The 7,157-nt window shown below is 38.0% G+C and overlaps 1 protein-coding gene across 1 annotated transcript in view; it reads right to left on the reverse strand.

Moving 5' to 3' along the window:
- The window catches only part of LOC130563194 (structural maintenance of chromosomes protein 5-like), an 11,095-nt gene extending 10,616 nt beyond the window's left edge, over nucleotides 1-479 (reverse strand). Inside the window, exons 1-2 of the mRNA XM_057348621.1 lie at nucleotides 432-479; nucleotides 235-304 (exon numbers count right to left, since the gene is read on the reverse strand). The gene's annotated coding sequence lies outside the window, so the exon portion shown is untranslated. The remainder of the gene's footprint in view (nucleotides 1-234; nucleotides 305-431) is intronic.
- Between the last annotated feature and the right edge of the window lie 6,678 nt (nucleotides 480-7,157).

Raw genomic sequence — 7,157 nt, forward strand, 5'->3', positions numbered from 1 at the left:
ATATATAAAACAAAACAAAGAAACATATCATCACAACTCACATTGCGGCAGTCTCTCAAACCCGAGTGCTCACGTGGACCGCAGCTCACGTGCGAGTAAACGTGCTTCACCTCTCCCCTCTAATACAATACGAGAGTGTAATTAAGTAACTTTTTGCAACTTTACATAAACACAGACGACATATGAGTTACATGACAGTGTATATTATAACCGTAAACTGAAATAAACACTCACGCTCTTAACTTCAGACGCCTCTGAAGAGCACACTTAATGTGAAGACATCGCCCACGAACTAATGAGAAAGCTGAACGGACGTGCAAAATAAGCAACAATCCACCGACCAGACCGTTAAGGCAAATCAATATACACTGATAAGTTGATATTTATCACTATTTTAACGTCTTTTGAACTCTATAAACGTATTTTCTCACCACATCGAGGCCCGTTCGCTTCCCAGCTTCTTACGCTCGCATAGGCGCTCTCTCTCTCACACACACGGAGATAATCACTTAAAGGAGCCGCCACACCTTTTCACATATTACCTTTACATGCACAGGGGATTAAAAGAGGGCAACTATACAGCTTGTGGGCTATTTTACTTTCACCCGGTTACATATAAACATTGTTTAATTTATAAGATTAGACATAAATAGACTTTACATTTATAAATCTTTAATGTAGAAAGCATATCTTATCATAGCTTTTATAATTTTATGGGAAGTGTTGAGATCTTGTTCATGTTCATATTAAGATCTTAGACATGAGTGCAGGCTTTGCTATCTTGACAAACTTGAGTACAGTTTAATACATTGTTTAGCATTTCTGAATATCTAAGGGTTCAAGGAAAGCACTTGAAATTGCTGGTGTCTTCGTTTACTCTTCTTTAAATCTTTCCTTTTGGGATGATAAGATAAACTACTATATATACCCTGTTGAAAAAAACAGCATATGCTAGGTTAGTTTTGATGCTAGTTTGATCAGCTTAAACCAGCACATGACCAGTTTAAACCAGCATCAAAACATATCAAACCAGCATATGCTGTTTTTTCAACAGGGTACAGTATATAAGTATATACAAATACACATGTAAATATTATGTGCAATAGAGCAGAAAGCGACAGATGTGTGTGCAAGTGTTTTTGTTGTATTGCAGTGTGAAAACTAGGACATAAATTGAAATATTGCACAGTGAAGGATTGCACTAAGAAGCGATATGTTGGTTAGATCTAGCTGCTGCCATGTAGAGGGTGCGGTGTTCAATAACACAACTATTGTAAATGCTGTTTTGGAATCTTGTTGTACTAGTTTGCAATATCCTGTATAGTTTGCCATACAGCAGGGGGCTGAACATGTTGTTCAAAATGTTAGAAACCGTCCATAATTGGATTTTACGATCATTTCTCAGAGTGCTTACGTGTGATTCATAAAACGAATATACGCACAAAACCGTGTGTACGCTTCTTTTTCAGATGTGAAATAAATCACAAATAATCTTGGAATTGTGCACAGCTGAAGAGTATCAGATCTCCCCCACTTTACCGATGTCTAAATAATGTCATTGATATATAGAGCACCTGTCAACGTCCAAATCCGTTACAAGCGGCAAGAATAGCTTATATTTCCAAAAACCTCCATCACTTGGACAAGCAAAAGTGCGTATAGACAAGCAAAAACCTGCTCAGACCCGGACTTAAAAATATGAACGTTCTCGTGGATTTTTGCACATGATAAATGAGGCCCCTGGTATTTAAAGCTCCACACAACCTCTACTCTTTCACGATTTATATAATTTGCTTCATTTGGGAGTTCCTTACCGGGTCTCGGTAACCATAGATGATATTACACAAAAACTGAATTAGAAGGGCAATAAACCAATTTCTAAAAGAACAAATTCTGTTATCATGTCATGAGATGACATTCATAAAAAATGTGTGGACAATGGACTCTGACATGAAGAACAAAAGGTGAATGAATGAGCACGCCGGCTTCCCTCTTATACCCGGACATCCGGGGAGGAATCCGGCATGCAAATTTCATTCGCCAATTTTCATTGGCCTTTTCTAAATACTCAGAAGATGATAGGTTCTCAAGACAAACCCCAATCTGTCGGTTCGACACAATGTCGAGAGACCGACAGAAAGGGAACTGTAGTAACCATATCTTGGTGCTTCAATGATTCGTTAGATGTTGTTCAGTGGTTTTTTGGGATGACGGAAGCGGTTCCCGAAATTCTGCCTTCCGGTTCCTGTCTGCTGCATCGCTGCCGGCGGTTTGTTTGTATCCCTGCACTTGCACTTCATTTTAATATTAGTGTATTTTATTATCGTTACTTATCACTGTCGTTGCTAACTTATCCTGATATCTCAATAACCCTGTTCTTGTTATTTACTTGAAGATTCTAAACCAAAATTGATAGTTAATTTAACGCCATTAGCATAGCATTAGCATGTTAGCTTGCTTTCTGTTTACACTGTGGAATATCATCTTGCCTCTATTTTGTCTTGTGTGCTAACTGTTTCTCTTTTTAAGCATATATACTAACCTTGGTAAGTCGGAATTGCTCTTCAAACCCGGTGAGTTATGGCTTCTATTCTTATTATTGTTACTTGCACCTCATGTCGTATGTTTATCTTAGCCCTCTGTCAGCTGGGAGGGTTTTATATGCGATAAATGCAGGGAAATAGTTAGGCTGACAGAGAAGTTCTTAGAATTAGAATCTCGCATTCAATCTTTATCTGAGGATAGTAAGAGTGTAAGGACCATAGAAAACACTTTGGATGCAAACAACATTAGTGCACACAGCTCGGTTCCGGTTGAAAATCCCCCGCAGATGGGAAACTTCGTGACTGTGAGACGGCGTAGTTGCAGGACAAAACATAACTCAACCGTTCCGATTACAGTCTCGAACAGGTTTGCCCCGCTCAGTGACGCACCGACTGAGAAACCTGCTGAAAGTGCCCTAGTTATTGGTGATTCTATTGTACAGAACGTTAACATGGAGGCACCAGCCACCATAGTCAAATGTTTACCGGGAGCCAGAGCGCCTGACATCAAGTCAAATTTAAATGTGCTGGCTATGGCTAATCGTAAATTCAGTAAGATTGTTATTCACGTCGGCACAAATTATGTTCGACTCCGTCAATCGGAGATCACAAAAGATAATATTAAAGAGGTGTGTGAGCTCACACGTCGCAGAATACACAAAAAGAACAATATGTAATAATCCCTTTTACCAAACATCATAAAATAGAGAATGTGTCTTTCCCCCGGATTGGCAAACATAAAATAATGCGTAAACGTCTTGAAAGTAATTTAATAAACGTTAAACAAATTAAACATGAACAAAATACAAATAATCAACTGTTATGACTCGGATTGCTAAATATTAGATCTCTCTCTAATAAAGCACTTTTTGTTAACGATATGATAACAGATCATAAAATAGACATGCTCTGTTTGACAGAAACATGGCTAAAACCAGATTATTATATTACTTTAAATGAATCTGTCCCCCAAGATTATTATTATAAACATGAGCCTCGTCTAAAAGGTAGAGGGGGAGGTGTCGCAGCACTTTACAATAACTCTATTAGCATTTAGAGTTATTGTAAAGACCAGAAGTCCAGAAGTTACAATTATACAATTCTTTTGAAGTCATGGTACTTGATGTTTCAACAACTAATACTGAGGATAAAACATTTTTTCACATTTATTCTGGCTATTGTACTGTATATAGGCCTCCAGGGCACCACACAGATTTTATTAAAGAATTTGGTGGGTTCTTATGTGGCCGCAGATAGAGTCCTTGTTGTTGGTGACTTTAACATCCATGTAGATAACGATACAGATGCCTTAGGAATGGCTTTCAAAGACACTCTTAACTCCATGGGCGTTAGTCAACATGTGTCAGGACCAACTCACCTTCGTAATCATACTTTAGATTTAATACTGTTTTACGGTATAAATGTGGACAACATTAAAATCCTTCAGCAGAGTGAAGACATTTCGTATCATTATCTGGTATTATGTTTGCTTCACTGGCCTACGGCTTCAAATAAAACTCCTTGTTACAAATATGATAGAACAATAACTTCAACTACCAAAGGTGCGTTTCTCGATAATCTGCCTGAATTGTCTCAAATCTCTAGCATGAGAAATAACGTTGAAGATCTTGACATTACCATTGAAAATTTTAACTCCACCTTCTCGAAAACGCTAGACACAGTTGCTGCTCTACGTTTAAAGAAGATTAAAAATGGCAGTCCAACACCGTGGAATAATGAACACACTCAGGCTCTAAAGAAAGCATCCCAAAAAATGGAGCACATCTTTAAGAAAACTAAATTAGAGATATTTCGTACAGCATGGAAGGATAGTATTCGAAAATACAGGAAAGCCCTAATAACTTCTAGATCCGCCTACTTTTCATCACTAATAGAAGAAAACCAGCACAACCCTAGGTTTTTATTTAACACGGTGGCTAAATTAACAAAAAATAAATCGTCAGTGACTTCTGATCCTGTATATCAGCATAGCAGTGATGAATTTATGAACTACTTCACATATAAAATCCAAGATATTAGAGAAAAAATTATAACAATGCAATCAGAAGTGAAACCCGCTGAACAAACTAACTACAGCGCCCTTAAGGAGAAAATGCAATTATTTTATACCGTAGATCAAGATGAGCTGTCTAAAATTATTAGATCATCTAAATCAACAACATGCATACTAGACCCTATACCTACAAATCTACTGAAAGAGATGCTCCCAGAAATTATAGATCCTCTTCTTGGTATTATTAACTCATCTCTGACATTAGGACATGTGCCTAAAGCATATAAGGTGGCTGTTATAAGGCCCCTTGTCAAAAAACCCCAACTCGACCCTAGAGAACTAAGGAACTACAGGCCTATATCGAATCTACCTTTCATATCTAAAGTTCTGGAAAAAGTAGTTTCAACTCAATTATGCTCCTTCCTCCAAAGGAATGACATCAATGAAGAATTCCAGTCTGGATTTAGAGCATGTCACAGTACAGAGACTGCTTTGATCAGAGTTACAAATGATCTGCTATTGGCATCTGAACGAGGTTGTATCTCGTTATTGGTGCTGCTAGACCTTAGTGCTGCATTCGACACCATTGACCATTGACTGTGTGTGCGTGTGTGTCTGTGTGTGTGTGTGTGCGTCTGTGTGTGTGCATGCTTGTCTGTGTGCGTGTGCGTGTGTGTGTGTGCGCGCGCGTCCGTGTGTCTGCGCATGTCTATGTGTGTTAGTACGTGTGCATATTGTGTGTATGTGGGTGTGTCTGTCTTCTGTGTTTTCACCTTTTTCTTGTTTTTAAAGGTATAACTTTAATTGTTTTGCTTATAGTAAATATGTCTCATGTACAGCGGCTTTGTAACAATGAAAATTGTAAAAAGCGCTATATAAATAAAGTTGAGTTGAGATTAGATTAGATTAGATAACTGAGGTGCTATATAGAACCGCTGAAGACTCAATTAGGGGCTTATTAATATAATATTTTAAATATAATGGATTAATTTTAAATATGGTGAACACCCAACTTAATATATGATGTTTACCATCTGAATCTAACCGTGTCATGTCAACAAATGGAAATGTCAGCCAGTCGTTTATTATTATTAAATGTTAATTTAGTATGCCTTTAACAACAGGGGTGTTTTTTACCCCAAATACCATACACTTTTAAATATTCTTCTGTTTGAATCTGTGAAAATTGTGTCAAAGATCACGATCTACAAAATCAAAGGAGCCTTTTGGGGCAATCGTGGCCTAGTGGTTAGAGAGTCGGACTTGTGACCAGAATGCCGGTTCGATTCTCAGGGCCGGTGGGTAACAACTGAGGTGCCCTTGAGCAAGGCACCTTTCCTCTACTTGCTCCCCGGGCGCTGCAGTGATAGCTGCCCACTGCTCCGGATGTACGTGTGTTCACGACTTGCTGTGCGTGTTCACTACTCTCTGGATGGGTTAAATGCAGAGGTCACATTCCGGGTATGGGTCACCATATCTGACTAATAGGTCACTTTCACTTCACTTTTACCCCATGGAGCCTTTATCCCTGTTGTACCCTATTTATCTTTGCATCTGGGTCTTTGCTCTATTGTCTTTAGAGCATTATCTTGATCTCTCCAAAACAACCTTATTTCTTAGGCATGTCATGTGTCTCACATCTGTGGCAAAAAGTGGTCAGATCTTCCTTCACAGCAAAGATAGAACAGAGTTGATGTTTTAAGAACTGTCTTTAAACTATCAGAAAATAAGACGTTGCTTGATAGTCCTGATAACAGCAAAGTTGGTGGCTCAGATCCCTGTCCTACGTATTTTATCATAGTGGCTGAAATTCAGAACTATTAACAACCATTTTTTTGGTCCATTATATCCTCAATAAAACCGGTTCTAAGAATTCAAAGTCGTCTTTGGGGATCGATGTATCTCTCCAGCTAAAAAATGATTGAACTAAGGTGACAGAAGGCATGTTTCTGGATCAACATTCTTGTTGGTGTTGAAAAACAAGACTCTGAACCTTTAAGGCTAGCCTTAGGGATGTTGCTGGATATGAAACAACAGTCTTACCATCTTATCAACCTTTTATGTGCCTCTGAATTTATAGATTTTTTGGGTTTGGGGAATATAGTTTATAAAATCAGACATTCTTCAAACCAGAAAAAAACATTTAATTGTATTGCTAAGATGATACTCTTACTCTTTCAAAATGAGAGTAAGAGAGACTTATTGGAGATCTCAGTTGTGTTTCATTTAAATATATGTGGCCGGGTTTATTATTACTTGTTAATCAAGACAAAACACTGACTACACATTAACTGGGGTTCTTTTATTCCCGACTACACCCGAAAGGGATGCAGCATTAAAGAAAAACTAAGTCAGGCTTAGGAGAAACAATGCCACATTTTGGACATGAGAAATTCAGCATCAGTCAATTGGTAAACAAAGTATTAAGTAAAAGAAAAACAAAACAAAACAACAACAAAAACCAAGTCTGCCTGTTCAGTGGCTCAATAACAATAGTTATGTTTAACCACCCCAAATAAACAACGGTAGTGACTATAGAGAAAAGGAAAACAGAAAAATACACATCATGGAACAATCCACGTTAACAACTGCAAGACATA

The sequence above is a fragment of the Triplophysa rosa genome, linkage group LG12, assembly GCF_024868665.1.
Source record: "Triplophysa rosa linkage group LG12, Trosa_1v2, whole genome shotgun sequence".
NCBI classification, from domain to species: Eukaryota; Metazoa; Chordata; class Actinopteri; order Cypriniformes; family Nemacheilidae; genus Triplophysa; species Triplophysa rosa.